The following is a 22152-nucleotide window of genomic DNA, read 5'->3' on the forward strand; positions in this document are numbered from 1 at the left end:
GATGACATGACTGTCTACATAAAAAATCCTTAAGAATATAACAAAAAAAAAAGGCTACTGGAATTCATAAATGAGTGTAACAAGGTCATAGGATACAAAGTCAACATACGAAAATCATTTGTATTTCTATACAGTGGCAATAAATGATTGGAAATTGACATGTTTTTTCTTTTGCTTGAGGAAGATGGTCCCTGAGCTCACAACTGTGCCAATCTTCTTCTACTTTGTATGGGATGCTGCCACAGCATGGCTTGATGAGCAGTGTGTAGATCCATGCCCAGGATCTGAACCCGAGAACCCAGGGCCGTGGAAGCGAAGTATGCGAACTTAACAACTGCGCCACCAGGCCGGCCCCCAGAAACTGACATTTTTAAAGTGCAACTTACAATAGCAACAAAAATCATAACATATTTAGGAATAAACCCTATAATATGCCTGTAGAATCTCTATGCTGAAAACTACAAAACACTGATGGAAGAAGTAAAAGAAAACTTCAATAAGCAGGGAAATGGTCTTAGTCTATTCGGGCTGCTATAAAAAAACCCACAGACTGGATAGCTTATAAACAACAAACATTTATTTCCCACAGTTCTGGAGGCTGAGAGTCCAAGATCAAGGCGCCAGCACGGTCACATTCTGGTGACAGCCCGCTTCCTGGTTCATAGCTGGTGCCTTCTTGCTGTGTCCTCACACGGTGGAGGGGACAAGGGCTCTCTCTGGAGCCTCTTTTGTTATAAAGGCACTAATCTTGTTCATGAGGGCTCGACCCACATGACACAAGCACCTCCCAGAGGCCCCACCTTCTAACACTCTCAACCTTGGGGGTTAGGATTTCAACATGTGAATTATGGGAGGACATAAGCATTCAGACCCCAGCAGAAATATACAGTGTTTGTGGATTGGAAGACTCAGTATTTTAAATATTAATTTTCCTTAAGTTGATCTATACCAATTACAATTCCAGCATATTTTTGGTAGAAACTATGAAGTTGATTCTACAATTTATTTGAGTAGGCAAAGTAATTAGAATAGCGAAAACAATTTTGAAAAGAAGAACAAAGTTGGAGGCCTTAAACTACCTGCTTTCCAGGCATATTATAACATTACGATAATCAATAGTGTGCTGGTGAACGAATAAACACACAGATCAGTGGAACAGAAGAGAGAATCCAGAAACAGAACCACACATGTATGAGCAATTGATATTTGACAAAGTTGCTAAAATAACTTAATGGAGAAAGAATGGTATTTTCAAAAAGAGGCACTGGAAAAATGGAATATTCATATGCAAAAATATCCACCATAATATATAACTCAAAACAAAACAAAACCCCAAAATCCTTGGACCCATGTCTCACACCACATACAAAAATTAACTCAAAGTGAATCATAGCAGTAAGTGTAAAATCTAAAACTATAAATCTTCTAGGAGAAAATATTCATGACCTTGGATTAGGCAAAGACTTCTCAGGTATGAAACCAAAAGCACACCCATAACAAATTTTGTTTAGTTAAACTTTATCAAAACTAAGAACTTCTTCTCTTCAAAAGACACTGTTGAGAGAAGGAAAACAAGTCAAAAACTGGGAGAAACCATTTCTGCAACACACATCTGTGAAGGCTTTTTATTCGCTGTATATGAAGAACTCTTCAATCTGAATAACAAAACAAACAACCTTGTAACAAATTGGCAAAAGATTTGAAGAGGCACTTCCGCAAAAATGATACACGAATGGAATGAAAGTACAGGAAAAAATGCTCAACATCATCAGTCATCAGAGAAATTCAAATTAAAACCACAATGAGATACATGTGTGCACCTTTCAGAATGGCTTAAAAAATTAGCAACAATATCAAGTACTGGCAAGGATGCAGAGCAACCAGAATGCTCATACACTCCTGCTGGGAAAGTAGAATGTTTCAGCCATATTGGAAAACATTTTGAGAGTTGCTTGTAAAGTTAAAGAAATGTTGACCATGTAATCTTTCTGATCCAGTAATCTTATTCTTGGATATATGTCAAAGAGAATCAAAATGTTACGTTCACACAAAAATCTGTATGTTGATGTTTATAGCAGACTTATTCACAATTTCCAAAAACTGGAAACAACCCAAACAGACAAACTGTAGATATAAATGTTCTTCAGCTAGTAAATAAGTGGCACATCCATCCAATGGAATATTATTCAGTAATGAAAAGGAATAAGCATTTTATATGTGAGACGAAATGGATGAATATCAAATACAATCTGCTAAGTAAAGAAGGTAAAGCTCAAAAAGTTGTTACATAGTGTGTGATCCCATCCCTGCGAGATTCAGGAAGAAGCAGAACTACTGATAGGGAGCATATCAGTGTTGGCTAGTGGGGAGGAGGGGCTGCCACAAGGGGCAGACAGGGAATTTTGGGAGAAGCAGAGCTGTTTTCTGTCTTGATTTCTGTGGTGGTTTATGAATGTATGTGTTCATAACAAATAGTACTGTAAAATAAAAAAACTTGACTCTTATGGCATGTGAATCATGCCTCCATTACTTCCTTTCAAAAAACCAGTAGGAAAGTTTTAAAAAGACAAATAAAGGGGAAAAAACTGGAGGAAACGAATAGAAAAAAGAAATAAAGTTACAGACCCAAACTATGTCAATAGCTATTTATTTTTAATTTTATATATTTTTAATAAAAATTATATATTTTAAAGTATCCAATGCTGATTTGATGTACATATACGTAGTGAAATAACTACTTCAGTCAAGTTAATGGACACCTCATCTCCTCACACAGTTACCATTTTTTTGTGATGAGAGCACCCAGCTACTCTTTTAGCGGATCTCAAGTATTCAGCACAGTAGTATTAACTGTGGTCATCATGCTGTACGTTAGATCTCTGGACTTATTCAACCCGCATCACTGCAGCTTTGTACCCCTGACCACCATCCCCCCCCCTCAACCCCAGCCCTGGTAACCGTTCTAATCTCTGCTTCTATGAGTTCCATGTGTTTTTTTGTTTTTTTAGATTCCACGTATAAGTGAGATTATACCATATTTGTCTTTCTCTGTCTGGCTTGTTTCGTTTAGCTTAATGTCCTCCAGGCTCGTCCGTCTTGTCACAAATGGCAGGATTTCCTTCTTTCTCATGATTGAATAATATTCTGTTGTGTATATGTACCACATCTTCTTTATCGATTCATCTGTCAACGGACACTTGGGTTGTTTCCATATCTCGACTACTGTGATTAATGCTGCAGTGAACATGGGGGTACAGATAGCTCTTTGAAATACTGATTGCATTTCCTTTGGATATATCCCAGGAGTGGGACTGTTGGATCACGTGGTAGTTCTACTGTTAATTTTTTCCCTTACGTTCTTTTATCATATATGTGCAGATCTGTTTTATGTACAATGATTGGTTCTATCAATCATACCAAGGTGTTCTATTGATACTATTGCTAATTTTTTGAGGAAGCTGCATACTGGTTTCCGCAGTGGCCACACCAATTTACATTTCCACCAATGGTGCACAAGGGTTCCCTTTTCTCCACATCCTCAACAAGACATGTTATTTTTTGTTTTTTTGATGATGGCCATTCTAACAGGTGTGAGGTGATATCTGATTGTGGTTTGGATTTGCATTTCCCTGATGACTAGTGATGTTGAGCACCTTTTCATGTATCTGTTGGCCATTCATATGTCTTCTTTTGAGAAATGTTTATTCATATCCTTTGCTCATTTTTCAGATGAGTTACTTGTTTCTTGCTATTGAGTTGTATGAGTTCTTTATATATTTTAGATATTAACCCCTCATCAGATTACAGTTTGCAAATATTTTCTCCCATTCTGTAAGTTGTCTTTTCACTCTGTTGATGATTTCCTTTGCTGTGCAGAAGCTTTTTAGTTTGAATGAATCCCATTAGTCTACCTTTACTTTTGTTGCCTCTGCTTTTGGGGTCATGTCCAAAAAAAGCATTGCCCAGACCAATCTCAAGTTTTTCTCCTATATTTTCTTCTAATAGTTTTATGGTGTCAGGTCTTAAATTTAAGTCTTTAATCCATTTTGAGTTAATTTTTACATACGGAGTGAGGTAAGGGTTCAGTTCTTCCATGTGTGGAAAACCAGTTTTCCCAACACTATTTGTTGAAGAGACTATCCTTTCCCCATTGTGTATTCTTGACAACTTTGTCAAAGATCAATTTACCATAAATGCATGGAGTTATTTCTGGGCTCTCTCTTCTGTTCCATCGGTCTGTGTGTCTGTTTTAATGCCGGTGCCATGCTGTTTTGATTACTATGGCTTTGTAGTATACATACATATATTTTGGTGAGGAAGATTAGCCCTGAGCTAACATCTGTTCCCATATTCCTCTATTTTTGGTATGTGGGGCACCACCACAGCATGGCTTGATGAGCAGTGTGTAGGTCCGCGCTCAGAATCTGAACCTGTGAACCCTGGGCCTCTGAAGTGGAGCAGGCGAACTTAACCACTATGCTACCAGGCTGGCCCCCATAGCTTTGTAGTATATTTTGAAGTCAGGAAGTGTGATGCCTCCAACTTTGTTCTTTTTGTTCAAGGCTGTTGCTGAACAACCTGTGCTTGAAACTCCTATCCCACCATCTTGTTTGCTCATCATTTTACACATTAGTGGACCGAAGAGTTCAGTTAAAGGCCGAGATTCTCGGGAGGGATATAAAAATAAGACCCAAATGTATACTATCTACAGAAATTGCACTTTAAATATAAAGGCACAGACAGTTTGAAATAAAATAAAAATAAAAATCACAACAATTGGAAATGCAGTAGAGTTGCCTCTTTATGCCTCTTTATGCAGATAGAATCATACATGAGGAAAAATCCGAAGAAACCCACAAACAGTTAGTACAGGTGCTGGAACAACTGGACACCCACATGCGAAAGCGTGAAGCTGGACCCTCACCTCACACCATCCACAAAATGAGTTCAAAATGGATCCAAGGCCTACATATAAGAGCCAAAATTATAAAACTCATAGAAGAAAACATAGGAGTAAATCTTTGTGACTTGAATTTGGCAATGATTTCTTAGATATAACACCAAAAGCACAAGTAACAAAAGAAAAATTAGACAAATTGGACTTCAAAATGAAAAACTTTTGTGCATAAAAGGAGAATATTAAGAAGGAAAAAAGATAATCCACAATCCAAAATGGCAGAAAATATTTGCAAATCCCACATCTGATAAAGGTCTAGTGGCCACCAGGCCAGCCCCCTCTGCCTGGCAGGATGCCCTGAGTGATAGAGGTCTCAACCCCACAGCACCTGGACACTGGTCATCTTCCGCATTGCCAAGGAGTAAGTGCTGGACTGTTCTGACTTATTCAGAAACAGTGACGGAGCCCAAATTCCTTTCACAATCACCCTAGAGGTCAACGGCTTCAGTCTGCTCCTAAAGAACACACGGTGTTTGCGAGTCTGAGAACCAAAAGAATTGTCTTCACTTTTCTGAAAAGTGTGTCTTATTATTTCACATTAGTGACCATTTTCAAACTGGCTCCCAGTGGTGCCCTCCCACTTTGTTTATTTCTCTGAAAGTGGCCGTGGCGACTTGGCTGTTCTCTGTTCCCAACCCCCACGGTGTGACAAGGCCGATGACATTCGATTCCTGGGATCCTGACCTAGGTGGAGATTAACTCAGCCTCAGCCTGTGATGGGAAGTGATGGTCCCAGCTCTTCCTCTTCTCCCTCCCCTGTTCTCATCCTCCTGCTCTGCACAGTCTCAGAGTTGCCTGACATCACCACTGACAAGCCCTGCAGAGCCCAGAGATTTCTCTTTGAAGAAAAGAAAAACTCTGGAGAAATCAGAGGGATAAATAAGGAATGTACCCAATTCCTGCCTTGTCCTTCTCCCAGACTAAGCCTGCTGATGGCCAAGAGGATGAACAATGAGAGAGAGTGGTTTCTCTCATTAGAATTTTAAAATCCTCCAAGTAATGGATCATTTTGGAGCATCCTGTGTTTTCCTGCTTGTCCCAAGAATATATTATTACTAAACTTGAATAATTTTAATGGGGGAAATTCTTTATCTCATAAAAATGCTAAGCAGGGGATCCATTAAAAAAAATGTTATCAAGGTAACTCCAGGGGTTTACAAGGAACAAGGAGCCTACACCCTTGTGTTCCAGACATCAGCTGAGACCTTCTTGCCAGGAGCCCGGGCCCTTGGAGTGAGGGGTGCCCATGACCCTCCTCCAGCAGGGCGGGCCTTCTCAGGTGCGTCCCCCAACATGGGCGCACACACCACAGGATCCTAGATTAACCAGTGGCAGGCAGCCAGCTAGGGATATGGGGACAAGCGAAAACTGCTCACTCAGACTGGGACACCCCCGGGCTAAACTCAGGAGCAAGGTGTGATCCAGGCCCGTAGACCCACAAACCTCACCATGAGTTCTTTCCATCTGGATACGGCAGTGGAAAGGAGAAGGTGCTGGGTGGGGAAAAGCATTACGCTGAAAAGAGCTCCTGCCTCTGCCACTCGCCTGGAGTTTGGTCTCCAACAAGCATGGGTTTTCTCACCTTTAGAGAAACGAGGGGTGGAAGCCATCGAGTTTCCTCAAGTGCTTGAGGGGCCTCATTTTCAGAACTGCTCAGCTCCCTTCCCTGCCCGTAGTGCGTCCACGGGACCCCAGCCCACGGCCCCTCCCTTCCGATCTTTCCCTTTGGAAGCTTCAGATGTGCCCACTCAGGCACCTAGTGGTTTGGGGTACTGAGCTGACGCAATTTTAATGAGTTTCCATCATTTTCAAAGGGAAAAATGGGAGGGAGGTGACTTGTTACTGAGACAGATCGCAGCGCACCTGGAAGGACAGGACACTCATTTCCATTTACCTCGTCTGATGACCCTCCAGTTCCATCAGTGGTTGAGTGAACGCGGCCTGTTCTTCCCAATCACGGTGCAAGTGTGTAATTTCTCCCAGTGGAATTTGATTTTAATGAGAGGCTAGCTCATAGGAGAGAGTCATTATTTAGATAGCATGCACGCGTCAGGTTAATTTTAAATCAGCTTTTAGGTCAATCTGTATTAATTATTCCATTAACTGTTTTTGACTAGCAATTTCAATAACTGTTTTAGCATAATACTTGGCAGTGTAATTGCTTTTTGGAATCTGTTCATTGAGATGTCAGAGTCAGATCCGGGGCTCCCTCCCTGTGCCCGAGTGTGTGTGTGTGTGTGTGTGTGTGTGTATGTACAAGCATGTGGGGGGTGCTTCCTCTGATTATTAATGAATGCATTTTCACGAGGCTTATTGATATCAGGGAGCCCTGCCTTTATATTTAAAAAATTGTTAAATAAAATTTTAATGTTAGAATAGTTTTAGATTTACAGAAAATTGTGATGATAATACAGAGTTCCCATATACTTCACATCAAATTTTCCCTGTGATTAGCACCTTACATTAGTATGGCCCCTTTGTCACCATTAAAAAACAGTAGAAAAGATCAATGAAACAAAGAGCTTGTTCTTTGAGAAGATAAACAAAATTGACAAACCTTTAGCCAGACTTACTAAGGAAAAAGGAGACAAGGCTCAAATAAATAAAATTAGAAATGAAAGAGGAGAAATTACAATGGACACCACAGAAATACAAAGGATTATAAGAGAATACTATGAAAAACCATATGCCAACAAATTGGACATCTAGAAGAAATGGATAAATTCTTAGACTCATACAACCTTCCAAAACTGAATCAAGAAGAAATAGAGAATCTGAACAGACAAATCACATGTAAAGAGATTGAAACAGTAATCAAAAACCTCCCAAAAAATAAAAGTCCAGGACCAGATGGCTTCTCTGGAGAATTTTACCAAACATTCAAATAAGATTTAAAACCTATCCTTCTCAAACTATTCCAAAATAGAGGAAGATGGAACACTTCCTAACTCATTCTATGAGGCCAACATCACTCTGATACCAAAGCCAGGCAAGGACAATACAAAGAAGGAAAATTACAGGCCAATATCATTGAGGAACATAGATGCAAAAATCCTCAACAAAACATTGGCAAACCGAATCCAGCAATACATTAAAAAGATCACACAGGGCCGGCCCCGTGGCTTAGCGGTTAAGTGCATGCGCTCCGCTGCTGGCGGCCCGGGTTCCGATCCCGGGATCGCACCGACGCGCCGCTTCTCCGGCCATGCTGAGGCCGCGTCCCACATACAGCAACTAGAAGGATGTGCAGCTATGACAGACAACTATCTACTGGGGCGTTGGGGGAAAAATAAATAAAATCTTTTAAAAAAAAAAAAAAAAGATCACACACCATGATCGAGTGAGATTTATACCAGGGACACAGGGATGATTCAACATCCGCAAATCAATCAACGTGATACACCACATTAACAAAACGAGGAATAAAAACCATATGATCATCTCAATAGATGCAGAGAAGGCTTTTGACAATATCCAACATCCCTTTATGATAAAAAGTCTCAGCAAAATGGGTATAGAAGGAAAGTATCTCAACATAATAAAGGCCATATATGACAAACCCACAGCCAACATCATACTCAATGGGGAGAAAGCCACCCTTCTGAGAACAGGGACAAGACAAGGGTGCCCACTCTCACCACTCTTATTCAACACAGTACTGGAGGTTCTGGCCAGAGCAATTAGGCAAGAAAAAGGAATAAAAGGAATCCAAATAGGCAATGAAGAAGTGAAACTCTCGCTGTTTGCAGATGACATGATTTTATATATAGAAAACCCTACTAAAGAATCCATCAGAAAACTATTAGAAATAATCAACAACGACAGCAAAGTTGCAAGGTACAAAATCAGCTTACAAAAATCAGTTGCATTTCTATACTCTAATAACGAACTGACAGAAAGAGAACTCAGGAATACAATCTCATTTACAATCGCAACAAAAAGAATAAAATTTGGCTTATTATGATTTCAATCTTCTGAAATTTATGGAGGCTTGCCTTGTTTCCCAACATATGGTCTATTCTCGAGAATGTTCCATGAGCACTTGAGAAGACTGTGTATTCTGCTGTGTTTGGATGGAGTGCTCTCTATATATCTATTAAGTCCATCTGGTCTAGTTTTTCATTTAAGTCCACTATTTCCTATTGACTTTCTGTCTGGATGACCTATCCATCGATGTAAGTGGGGTGTTAAGGTCCCCTACTATTATTGTGTTGTTGTTAATATCCCTTTGAGGTTTGTTAATAGTTGCTGTATGTACTTTGGTGTTCCTCTGTTGGGTGAATATATATTTATAAGTGACATGCCTTCTTGGTGGAGCGACTCTTTTATCATTATATATTGCCCCTCTTTGTCTCTCATTACCTGTTTTATCTTGAAGTCTACTTTGTCTGAAGTATGGCAACAGCTGCTTTCTTTTATTTGCCATTAGCTTTGAGTATCATCTTCCATCCCTTCACTCGGAGCCTGTGTTTGTCTTTAGAGCTGAGATGTGTTTCCTGGAGGCAGCCTATTGTGGGGTCTTGTTTTTTAATCCATCCCGCCACTCTGTGTCTTTTGATTGGAGAATTCAATCTATTTACATTTAGAGTTATTATTGATATATCAGGGCTTAATGCTACTAGTTTATCACCTATTTTCTGGTTCTTCTGCACTTCCTTTGTTTCTTGTCCTGTGTGTTTTGGACTACCAATTCAGTTTGGTAGTTCTCTATGATGGTTTTCTTAGTTTTCTCTTTATTTATCATACATGTCTGTGTTCTGATTATTTGCTTAGTAGTTACCATGAGGTTTGTATAAAAAATCACATAGATGAGATAGTCCGTTTTCTGATAGTCTCTTATTTCCTTAGACTAAGTCAATTCCATCTGTTTCCTCTTCCCCTTCTAAGTTATTATTGTCCCAACTTATTCCATCTTGTGTTATGGTTTGTGGTTAAAATGACAAGATTATATTTATTTTTGGTGTTTTCCTTCCCTTTATCTTTGCTGTTATAGTTAAGTATTTGCTAACCTGTTCTGATAGAGAGCTTCAATTTTTCTGATTTTGTTTACCTATTTTTCTCCTTGCTCACGGATTTGTATCCCCCCCCTTTTTTTTTCCAGGTATGAGGGCCTTCTTGAGCATTTCTTGTAGTGGGGGTCTTGTGGCAATGAACTCTCTTAGCTTTTGTTTATCTGGGAAAGTTTTTATTTCTCCATCATATCTGAAGGATATTTTTGCTGGATATTCTTGGCTGAAAGTTTTTGTTTTTCAGAATTTTGAATCTATCATTCCACTCTCTCCTAGCCTGTAGAGTTTCTGCTGTGAAATCCGCTGAGAGTCTGATAGGAGTTCCTTTGTACCTTACTCTCTTCTGCCTTGCTGCCCTTAATATTTTTTCTTTGTCATTGACTTTTGCCAGCTTTACTATTACATGCCTTGGAGAGGTTTGGAAAAACTTCAAACTTCCCCAGGTTTGGACTGTTCTCAGTTATTATTTCTTTGAACAAGCTCTCTGCTCCTTTTTCCCCTCTCTTTTCCTTCTCGAATAGCTATAATCCTTATGTTGCATTTCCTAAATGAGTCAGATATTTCTTGCAGAATTTCCTCTCTTTTTTTTTAGGCTTAGTTCTGTCTTCTCCTCCATCTGGAGCATTTCTGCATTCCTATCCTCTAGATTTCTAATTCTATCCTCCATACTCTCAGCTCTGTTCTTTAAAGATTCCAGACTTTTCTTTATCTCCTCCATTGTGTTTTTCATCTCCAACATTTCTGACTGGCTTTCTTTATAGTTTCAATCCCTTTTGTGAAGAAGTTCCTCATTTCATTCAACTGTCTATCTGTATTTTCTTGTAACTCATAGAGCCTTTTTATGATAGCTATCTTGTGTTTTGTTTTTCTTTTGAGGAAGATTGGCCCTGAGCTAACATCCGTTGCCATCTTTCTCTTTTTCTTTTTTATCGCCAAAGCCCCAGTACACAGTCATATATCCTAGTTGTCGGTCCTTCTAGTTCTTCTATGTGGCATGCAGCCTCATCACGTCCTGAGAAGCGGTGAGTAGGTCCGCGCCCAGGATACCTACTGGCGAACCCTGGGCCGCCAAAACAGAACATGTGAACTTAACCGCTACTCCACTGGGCCAGCCCCTATGATAGCTATTTTGAATGCTCTGTCATTTAGATTATAGGTTTCTGTGCCTTCAGGATTGACTTCTGGGTGCTTGTCACTTTCCTTCTGGTCTGGATATTTAATATATTTTTTCACACTGTTTGACAGGTGTGGATTTGTGTCTCCGCATGATAGTATCTGGTTGCAGCTTCCACCTGCCACCACTGGGTGGGGGTCAAGAGCTGTATATTCTGAGCCCACAGTGATCCATGGATACTTTGGCCGACTGGCTGTGCTGGAGCATGGGACAGGGGGAGGGATGCTTTCTTTTGCCTGCCCAATCCCAGGGGCTTCTCGCTCTTCCTTTGCTATCTGCTCTCCTGGGGTGCTAGCTTGATGAAGATACCCCTCAACAGTTCAGTCACCTCTGTGTGGGGGTTTCCCATGGGCTGTGAGCGAACTTGGAGAGTCACAGTTTTCCCACAGAGGGTCGCCTCTCCCCCTCTCTCTGCAAGCCACGCGGTCCCGAGGTCACTGCCATTGGGGAGCAAGAGGAGCTCTCCCTACCTCCTTCCACTTCCTCTGGGGGGGTGTCCAGCACCTCCACGTTCAGATGTATAGCTGGGTGGGTCTCTCAGATGTCTTTTGTGTTGTGTGAGTGTCCTCTTTTGGTATATGAATGTCCTTTTTGTTGTATCTTAGTGGGGAGAGTCCAAGGGGAGAGCTCGCTCCATCATGATGCTGACGTTATCTCCCAAATATTTTATAATAATATATGGACTGTAACTTTACTCAAATTGTGAAAAAACCTTTAGAGACTGTCATCAAAAGTGTAATGCTGCATAGCTCAAGTTGTGCAGCCCATTCTTCTCAAAGAACCAACACTGCTAATTCTAGCTCTTTCTCCTTTACAAGTATTTAAATCATAAAAGAGTACCCGGTATGTAGCATTTCTATTCTTGGCTCAATAAATTATTCAACATTCTTTTAGCAAGCAAAAATAAGTTAAATACCACAAAAACGTTCACCCTCAAAACACAGATTTGCAAAGATACTGGAGACGTCCAAAATTAACCAACAGGCTACCCCTGGGCCAATAATTTTTAAAAACTTCCTTACCATGCTAATACTGTGCTTTAATCTTGGTTGGCTGTTCCCATTTTTCCTTCTGAACAAAAAACCTGAGACTGGTTTTACTGCTGCCCATATCTGCCATTTTCGACACAAGCAACAGTAATGGAGGAAGACCCAAATGTACTATCTTTCACATGCAGGCACTTGGTAAAGCTGCCAGGGGTGGCCAGTGTCCACCTGGAACAGGTACAATAGTAACCATGCCTTCTCCATCCAAATTCTAGTTTCATTCTTGCCTCCACAATAACCTTCAAAGCTGACTACATAAGCAACTCATCCACGCATCCGTGCAATCATTCATATATTCAGGGCTCTGAAGATGAATATGAAAGCCACTCAGCTAGGGTCAACAGGGAAAACAATCAGGTAAGTACAATACCTGTCAGGGACCCTGACAGACTGGACACCCTAACCTAGCAGAAGGACTCAAGGAGGATTTCACAGTGGAAATTACTTTTCAGCTAAGACCTGAAGGATGGGTAAGAGTTAACCCAAAATTGGGGAAAGCAAGAGTAAAAAGACGAGAGGAGAACATTCAGGCAGGGGAACTAGCATGTTAGAAGGCTCGAAAGTAATAAATAAGAATAATGATGATATTGACAAAAATAGTGATGAATAATAAATTATTGACTCTCTGGGTCAGACACTGCTTTAAGGTTCTATATGTATTAACTCATTAAGTTCTCATAAATATCCTTATCCCCATTTGACAGATGAAGAAATGGACGCAGAGAAAGTTGAAGTAATCATCCCAAGGTCATAGGGCGAAGAGGTGGTGGGACTTGGACTGAACTGAGGCGCCTGAAGACAGAGCCTACCTGCTTACACTGTGCTACAAAAGATCTGGTCATGCTTCAGAAACTGGAATTTTGGTCCATGAAGAATTTTAGGGGGAGGCTGGCAAGGGTGGTGATGATGAGAATTAAACAGGGGCAGATAATGGAGGGTCTGGGAAGCCCCTGTACCAGACACCTCTCATGTCCTCCTCACATCCTCCTGGCCCACCTTTTCTTCTACCAGCCACAGCTGCAGCAACCTGCTGTATGCAGTGACCTTGGCAGCACCTGCCTCAGGTGCATCAGGTGCTACCAGGGCTGCAGCACGGAAAGCCTGGATGTGAGGAGTCAACACCTCCTGGGACAGCCCTGACCAACAGGGGTCAGGAACCAGTAGGTAAACAGCCCCCTCTTCCTTGCCTTCAGTGGACACTTGTGGGGAGAAGAGGGGCAGACTACATGGTTCCTCTGAAAACCTGGAGGGATGGAACCCTAGGTTCCCACAGCAGTGATCAGCTCCTACTTCATTCTGCCCAGCCCTCCTCTTCAGTTTTATGTGACTACTTCCTACAAATTACCACCTACACGCAAACCCTCCTCTCACACTCTGCCTTCTGTGGGGAACCAGATTGAAACAGCCATGTTAGACAGTTTAGATTTTATCCTTCGGGCAGTCAAAGACAGCATATTTTTGGCAAATCATACCTTCTCTCTTCCAGGAAGCAACAAGAGGCTGAGCGAGGGGAACAAACTCAGCAAAATGATGGCTTGGTAAAGGTTCCCATTCTTCTCTCACCTCACCCCTCCCACCACCATTACACCAGGAAGCCACCCAAGAACAGGCTGCAGGAAAAGTCTAGACTCTGTCTTCTGCTCCTTTAGCCAGAGGCTAGAAAAATGGCAGCTGTCCTGGACTCCTTCAGCCTGGGGCCCACTTCTGAGGCCATGGCATCTACAACACTGCTACTTCTTCCACCATCTCACTGGCTCTTCTTGTCTCCTCTAGACCTACTAGAGACATATGGCTACCTGACTGGTACCTTTGGAAGTACACTAAATCTTAAAACCAAAGAATAAGCTTGAAGATGAGGAAATAAATGGAATAGATAGATGATTTGGTTTTAAAATATTCTTGGCTTCTCTCTCTTCTGGATGAGATGTTTTCATTTCTCACTCATATTATGATGTAAATAAATCACAGATTAAATGCTATAATAGCCAGACATTTTTCATATGAACAATATTGGAGGTAACACCATACATCTGGCTTAAGGATGAAGTTCAGTTTCTATAAAATAGAATTAAAAATATTAACATTTTGCTCTTAATATTAGATTAAGTAACATAAAAAGGATAACGTATATTATCCACTGCTCATAGTAATTTTAACTGTCATTACCATATATCCAGGAATAAGTGCGACACCATGTAACCCTGCCTACAGCAGTTTGTTGAAGGGCCAGCTACAGCAATTACGCCTTAATCAATACACAGGCTCAAGGTGTTTAAATTGTGGCCAAAAAGAAAGAAAGACCATAAGGCGTCTTTCTTTTTTTTTCAAATTTTCTTCTTTAAATTTATTTATTTAATTAATTTATTTTCATCCCCAAAGCCCCAGTACATAGCTGTATATCCTAGCTGTAGGTCCTTCTAGTTCTTCTGTGTGGGACGCTGCCTCAGCACGGCTTAACGAGCCATGCGTAGGTAGGGCTGCCCCCAGGATCTGAACCAGCAAACCCCGGGCTGCCGCAGCGCAGCACGGAAACTCAACCACTACGCCACTGGGCCGGCCTACAATCCATCTTATTCTTAAGACATTTAAGCAAAATAGATTCCTGAGATAACACAAATACTGAATGATGAAAAGAAGATAATTTTTATCTTATACTAATTTTAACCAAATTTATTCTTACATTTGACAGTGATTATACTAAATTGCAATGTTTAGGTGAAACTGCTACACATTAGAAATAAGAGAATGGTAAAAGTACTGTAACTATGGTATTTCTAACATATATTAGGGTTAAATGTTTATTGACTAACATATGCAAATTGGTTTAAAAACTGTTACCGCTGTCCTTTCTTACCTGCATATGTCAGATTGATTATGTTCATAAAGTTTCTTTTCCAGGTCCAATCTCTTCTTTTCACTATAATACAGAAAGAAAATGTTTTATGAATAATTACACTGATAAGTAATAGGCAGTTGGATTTAGAACATGATCTCCTTTGAAATCACACCTTTGTAAGAATGCTTCTCTGGCCTCTCTCAGAAGCAGAAAATGCCAGCTGCGTTTGAAACTCAAGACAAAAATACTTAGCAGTCATCACGGAAGTCTAAAAAGCAAAAAGGACACTGAAATGAAGCAAAAACAAGATTCTCAAAGTAAATGGGGAAATGCAGTAAGAAAAGGCTGGGAAGCAGGTTCAATCACTCAGCAAGTATTTCTTGAGTGCCATGATGAGCCAGGCACGGTTCTAGGTCTGGAGACTAATCCGGTGTACACCAACCAAGGGCCCTGCCCTCAGGCAGCTGACATTCTAGGGGGAAGGAGAGACAATACACAAGATAAATATGTAAAATATGATATGGCCAGACTTCTCTGAGACGGTGACAGTTGAGCGATGGGGATCCCACCAGGTCTGGACACAATGCCTCCACAAATCCACCCTAGATTGAAGACTGGTGGCTTGCTCTGTTCCCAACTAGACAAGCCTGGGCAGAGCCAAGTAGCTGAGTTAGGAAGAGGTCTCTGAAAAGTAGACCTGCCCTCACTCACATTTAATGAAGACTAGGCCCCCTAACACTATTACTTCAAATTTGGGGGGATTTCTTTTTACAACTTTGTAACATCGCCGTGATTTGTCACTGACTGCTATCCTGTGATGATCAGGTGAGTGCTGGCAGTCAGCTAGAGGACAGAGCTTACCCTGCACACCCAGCCTGGGCAAGAGGTAGGGGAAACTGGGCAGCAGGGGTGGTAGCAGCCAAAACCAAGGGGCTAGGGGTAAAATTGCTAAATGAGAAGCCATCTCAGTCCCAAAAAGAGTCCTTGGGAAGTTTAACCAGAGAGGGCCCCGCTCAACCACCACCAAAGTACCAGCTTCAATCCCATCTAACTGAAGCCAAACTGCGAATCTAAGTTAACAAGAACTAAAGGCCGAAAGAGAAATCACATAATGTCTGAGAGAAAAATGCTAAAGAAAAGACTGAATCAACGACAAGGAGTCCAACAGAAGGTGAGCCTAGCTTGGCCCCCTGAGGGACAGGGGCTGAGCCCACATTCCATTTGTGAGCTCTTAATTATTAGTTTCCGTTTTCCTTCAGAGAAAAAAAAAAGCCCAAAAGTTACTCTGTTAGCTAAATTATAGGTTAAGTAAATTTCTTTGCTTAGCATAATCTAGAATGGAAACCATCATTTAACCAAAATTCTTTTAATGGGAAAATGGGGTCCAAAATCCAAACACTGAATCTTTGCTTGGGGAATAATCTCTTCCTCAGTTGGGGTATGCCTACGTTAAAAAAAAAGGAAAAATAATTAAAAGAAAAAATTTTTAATCTAATAGCTTCACACAGATCTTTATTTTCTCATTAAGAAGACTGAACTCAGAAGAGAAGTGAAAGAAACATGGTATAATTGCTTCCATGTTAGAAATTTTTATTTGTCACTTTCCTCCCTTCTAAGGTTCAGTGATCAATAGGATACTTAGTTCATGAAAAATGAATATCCAGACAGAGTGAGCAATTCGTCACTAAATTATGAGACAGACCCTTAAAGGCATCTATGACCTTGTGCCTCTGATGTCATGCTTTACTTCTGTGGAATTTCTGCCAAGAAAGCATGACTGGAATCTGGTCATGAAGAAACATCAGATGGACCCAGCTTGAGGATCACTCTCCAGAATGAAAGCTGTTCTCTATGAAACTGTCAGGAACATGAAAGGCAGGGAAAGACTGAGGAATAGGTACAGATGGGGAGAGACTGAAGAGACACGGCAAATGGGTTCACAGATGGACTCCTGGACCAGACGATAAAAAAGACAGTGCTAGGACAGTTGGTGAAATTTGACTGGGGTCTGTGGATTGGTATATCAGCATTGATTTCCTGACTGGGAGGGTTATATGGTGATCACAGAGAGAGCATCCTTGCTTTTTGGAACTATGCACTGGAGTGCTTAGGAGTGATGGGGCATCATATCTGCAGTTCTCAAATGGTTCAGAAAAGATTAATAATTTTAGATAGAAAGAGAAAGAGAAAATATAACAAAATGTTAAGAGTTGAGGAATCTGGGTGAGGGAAATATTAGAGGTCTTTGTCCTCTACTTGCAACTTTTCTGTAAGCTTGAACTCATTTCAAAATAATTGTAACAATTTACCTCTGACTTCTAGTGAAGAAGGACCACAGTCTCTTTGGGAATCCACCACCTCACGAGCAGCAAGTTCTTTTTAATAAAGAACATAAAACCTCTTTGTTCTTGCTCTATCTCCAGTAGGGACAGACTGGTCAAACTTCTTCTCTAGCATGACACTTCCTACACTGAAAAACCACAAACACCTCTTGGCCTTCTATTCCAGGCAAAATGATGCTAATCTCATTCACTCTTCATCACAGGCCCATTTTTTAACCTCATCATCCATGCAGCAGTGCCTCTGAGTGCTGTCTTTCATATGTTTTAAATTTAAGACTTAAAACAATATGTCTACCCCAATAAAAAGCCAGAGAAAGGATTATTGGGAGGATCATCTTGCAATTCCTACGGATTAAATCTCTGTTTCAGAATCTTTGGAACATCCAGCCCCGGGATATGTACCCACTGCCAATGGTTTCAGGCACCTGCACCCCTCACTCAGACCTTTCGAAGTTTTACACAGCTGGGTGGTCCTTAAAGTGTAGTATGTGGTTTAGTTTCCTCCTCTTAAGCCACCTGTTATTCAGTTTTTGTATCAATATCATCTTCAGCTTTACTCAACTAATACCTCAGCATCAATTTCTGGACCTTTACGATATCTCACCCTGAATCAATACTGGTATTGAAAACACTGGGGCTGGTTAATGGGCCTTTTAAACAGATGTTTTTATATAATTGTGTCAACTCCACTTACATGTTTCTACCACACTTGTGGCACTATATGCACTGTACAGAGTCATTCCATCAGGCTCTTGTAGATTCAACGACCTTCCCACAATGCAAAGAAAACACTGATACAAAAAGGAAAAAATTCAGAATATAAAATTACATCTATGTGTGACTACAGCTAAGACAATCTGGGCTAGAAACACACCAAGTACAAGGGAAAAGCCCAGTTATTAGACCAGCTAACATTGCAATGACCCACCTCTAAGGGGGCTGAGAAAGGGCAGGTTGTTTTTCTCTCTCACTCCCAGGAAATCTGTGGACTGACAAAGCAGCTGTGACTGCCCAAGGTCGCAGCCTGTAAATTTCTGGAGCTTCAGGAGACAATGGTCCTTGTGGTCAGCGGGATTGGTTGAGAAAAACAGGCACATTCAAACACTCAAACAGGGTACAGACAATGATAGTCATTATCTGTTGCTTCACAAACTACAGCTTTCAACTCTTTTACTTTGAGGCTCTTTATTTACTAGAGAAAAAAAAATCTGTGGCCGTACTTCACGTATTAGTCAAGGCCTCTCATTTCTGTGAGGAACCAAGGTTCAGAGAGGCTGAACCACCTGCTCAAGGTCACACAACAGTTCACAGACTGGAACCCAGGTTTCCATGTTTCCACCACACTTTTCTGTGTATCCAAAATTATTCGCCTCTGTACTTATTAACTATGCATTAGAGTTAGTTATGGACTTTTAAAATGAAAAACGAGTACACACAGCAACAGATCTGTACTGACTTAAAAGTAAAACCAACCTCCAAAGGCAGAACCATGAATAGGCTATAAAATTTGACTCAAATTCCTTATACAATTTCAACAGCCTCACCTTGCTTAATAGTTAAAGCATTAAGTGTTAAACATTAAGTAATAATCATTACACAGTTATTATACCATAAGGACTATAAACAGCCAGGTGTTCCTAGCACAGGAAGCAAAAATGATAACTCACAATTAACTTAGTTCAAAAAGAATGCCATTTGAACCAGTGACATTTTAAAATTTAGAACTTGGGCTAAGAGATACAAATAACTAAAGGCCTGGGGTAACTAAGCTACTATTCTAAGAGAACAGAGTCAAAAAGCAGTTAAAAAAAAAAAACTCAAAAAACGAACACATACACAGTACAGAGAACAGATTGGTGGTTACCAGAGCGGAAGAGGAGTGTGGGGAGGGTGAAAGGGGTAAAGCAGGACATGTGTACAGTGACAGATGGAAACTAGACTTTGGGGGGTGAACATGATGGACTCTATACAGAAGTCGAAATATAATGATGTACACCTGAAATTTATATAATGTTACAAACCAACGTGACCTCAATAAAAATAAATTAGTAAAATGTAAAGAAAAAAATTACACCCACACCCAGAGGTGAATTTGTTTTATTATTTGTTTGTTTGCTTTTTAACTTGGAGCTGGACTTCAGTATAAGATTTCACTCTGGGGATGGGACAATAGCTTAAATTGGTTTGAATCTATAAACCAAACTTTAGTTTTTCAAAATGGTTAAGGAACCTTGGAGCAGAATTGAAATTTTAAAATCTATTTTAGGGGCCGGCCTGGTGGCGCAAGTGGTTAAATGCGCACGCTCCACTGCGCCGGCCCGGGGTTCGTGGGTTCGGATCCCGGACGCGCACCGACGCATTGCTTGTCAAGCCATGCTGTGGCGGCGTCCCATATAAAGTGGAGGAAGATGGGCACGGATGTTAGCCCAGGGCCAGTCTTCCTCAGCAAAAAGAGGAGGATTGGCAGATGTTAGCTCAGGGCTGATCTTCACACACACACAATTATTTTATTATTCTTATTGTTCTTCCCCCTGGTGATTTCTTTTAATGTATTTACTCTTATATAATGGGGGTTTTTTTGTGTGTGTGTGTGAGGAAGATCAGCCCTGAGCTAACATCCATGCTAATCCTCCTCTTTTTGCTGAGGAAGACCGGCTCTGAGCTAACATCTATTGCCAATCCTCCTCCTTTTTTTTTCTCCCCAAAGCCCCAGTAGATAGTTGTATGTCATAGCTGCACACCTTCTAGTTGCTGTACGTGGGACGTGGCCTCAGCATGGCCAGAGAAGTGGTGTGTCGGTGCACGCCCGGAATCCGAACCCCGGCCGCCAGTAGGGGAGGGCACGCACTTAACCGCTAAGCCATGGGGCTGGCCCCAATGGTTTCATTTTAAACACAACATAACAAACAACATTAAAGAAACTGGTTTTTTTTTCTTTTAAAAAAAAGCACTTTAAGCGTACTGATGCACAGAGCAATGTCTTGTCTTTTAATTATCAACTATATGCAGACACAACATCATCTTTGAAATATCACACTGTCCACTCTTCCTGGTTGACTGGAACATGGTCATTATTTAGTGGCAATGTGTGGCTAGTGTTCTATACAAGACATTTATACCTCCTGGACATTAGCTGGTTGACTTGGGATTTCTTCCATTCCTTGAACAAACATATATCAAGCTCCTCCTCCACCTAAGGTACTCTATTATCAGCTAAAGCTTCAGCTAGATATGGTTTCTGAGCTCCTGGAATTCTCCATCTAGGCAGGGAGCAAGTCACTCAAGCCACTATCTAGAGTCCTTCAAGAATGCCGAGGTTGCATGAGTTAGGGAACAGGCTGATCAATACTTGGCACAGGGAAGGCAGTGAAGGAAGCGATTTTTTAAAAGCTGGAGTTGAGGAGGTTCCTGGGGTGGGTGAGTGGCAGTACATCAGAAAGAAAATAGAATGTAGAAAAAGATTAAAGAGTAAAATATGGTGAGGACAATTAAGGAGGCCTGTTGTAGATGCTCTATAAATATTTGACAAAAATTAAATCTAGCATAAAACCAATATAATTCCTTTTCAAAACCACTTACTTCTGCCTTTACCTTACACGTAACTATTGTTGTCATTTTAACATTGTTACACACACACAGCTCTCTTCACTAAAATGATTTTGTAACTTTAACACTCATTAAACCTTTTGTTTATCAAGAGATCCAAACATCTATTTCCTTTCTTGTCAACTAATGAGATTTCCAACACCAATTAATTTAGCAGCTAAATAATAGTTCCAACAACTTATCTTTTATGTGGTTATTTATAGCAAAGTGCTTTTTAATTTTCTTTCTGTATGTGCTCTTAGATCTAGCTGTCTTCAGCGGTTCTCATCTTTCATGTCTTAATCAAGGTATCACGCATACTCCAGAAGCTGGACTTCTCTGTCTGGAAATTTCATCCCTTCGCTGGAACTATGGCCCTCAGAAAGTCTCCCGCATTTAAATAGGGCATATGTTTGACAAACACACACACACTCACCTGCCTGCGTTCCTGGACCTGTCACCACTGATGCAGTGCAGCTGTCAGGGTGGGATGACAATTTGAAGAGACTGCGGAGGGCGCGTGTAGAAGTGAACTAGAGAAATTCACGAGGCTTGACTGAGAGTGACAGGCAGGAGAACTCCTACTCCCACTTTCGGGCAAATTCAGCGACGCGGCCGCGTCCTCCAGCGGGAGATCTCCAACAAGGGGGTCTCTCTGGTAAACTCTGTCCTCCAGGCCCCAGTGGGAGCTTGGGGGCCGTCGCGGGCGGACCCAGGCCCAGGGGAACCACGGGCGGGGCGAGTGGGAAGGACAGAGGGCAGGGCACCAGCCGACCCTCGGCGCCGGCCGATTCCCGCCCCCGCCTCGGGGAGGCCGTACCTGTCCCGCAGCCCGCGCTGGAGGCGGCCCAGCCTCTCCTAGGAGTCGGGGCCCGCCAGGGGCGCGGACCGTGCGGAGGCCTGGCGCATGCCGCCGCCGCCACGCTCGCCCCGCGCCGCCTCGGGCCAGCGCGCGGAGGGGAGGGGCGGGTTGTCGGGGGCGACGGCCCCACCATGCACCGCGGGTGAACACCGCGCCCCGACGCCGTGCAGGGGGCGGGACGGGGCGCCGTGAATGGGCGGGGCAGACGGCCGTGGAGGGGCGGGGCCCGTGGAGGGGCGGGGCCCGTGGAGGGGCGGGGCGCGTGGAGGGGCGGGGCGCGTGGAGGGGCGGGGCGGAGGCGGGGTGTCGTGGGAGAGGTTGACAGCCGCTTTGGGGGGAGC

General features: G+C 41.9%; 1 long non-coding RNA gene across 7 annotated transcripts; it reads right to left on the reverse strand.

Moving 5' to 3' along the window:
* Window positions 1-1431: 1431 nt before the first annotated feature.
* LOC131403584 (uncharacterized) lies at window positions 1432-21774 on the reverse strand. Of its 7 annotated transcripts, XR_009219408.1 has the most exons (5): window positions 21386-21774; window positions 15041-15103; window positions 6852-6963; window positions 5286-5438; window positions 1540-1554 (listed from the first exon to the last, which is right to left on the reverse strand). It is a non-coding gene; the product is annotated as an uncharacterized LOC131403584 (long non-coding RNA). The 7 variants fall into 7 exon arrangements; XR_009219409.1 differs by lacking the exon at window positions 1540-1554 and having other exon boundaries at window positions 5007-5412; window positions 21386-21771; XR_009219407.1 differs by lacking the exon at window positions 1540-1554 and having other exon boundaries at window positions 5007-5438; window positions 21386-21771.
* Window positions 21775-22152: the final 378 nt, after the last annotated feature.

Source organism: Diceros bicornis, unplaced genomic scaffold (genome assembly GCF_020826845.1).
Source record: "Diceros bicornis minor isolate mBicDic1 unplaced genomic scaffold, mDicBic1.mat.cur scaffold_73_ctg1, whole genome shotgun sequence".
NCBI lineage: Eukaryota > Metazoa > Chordata > Mammalia > Perissodactyla > Rhinocerotidae > Diceros > Diceros bicornis.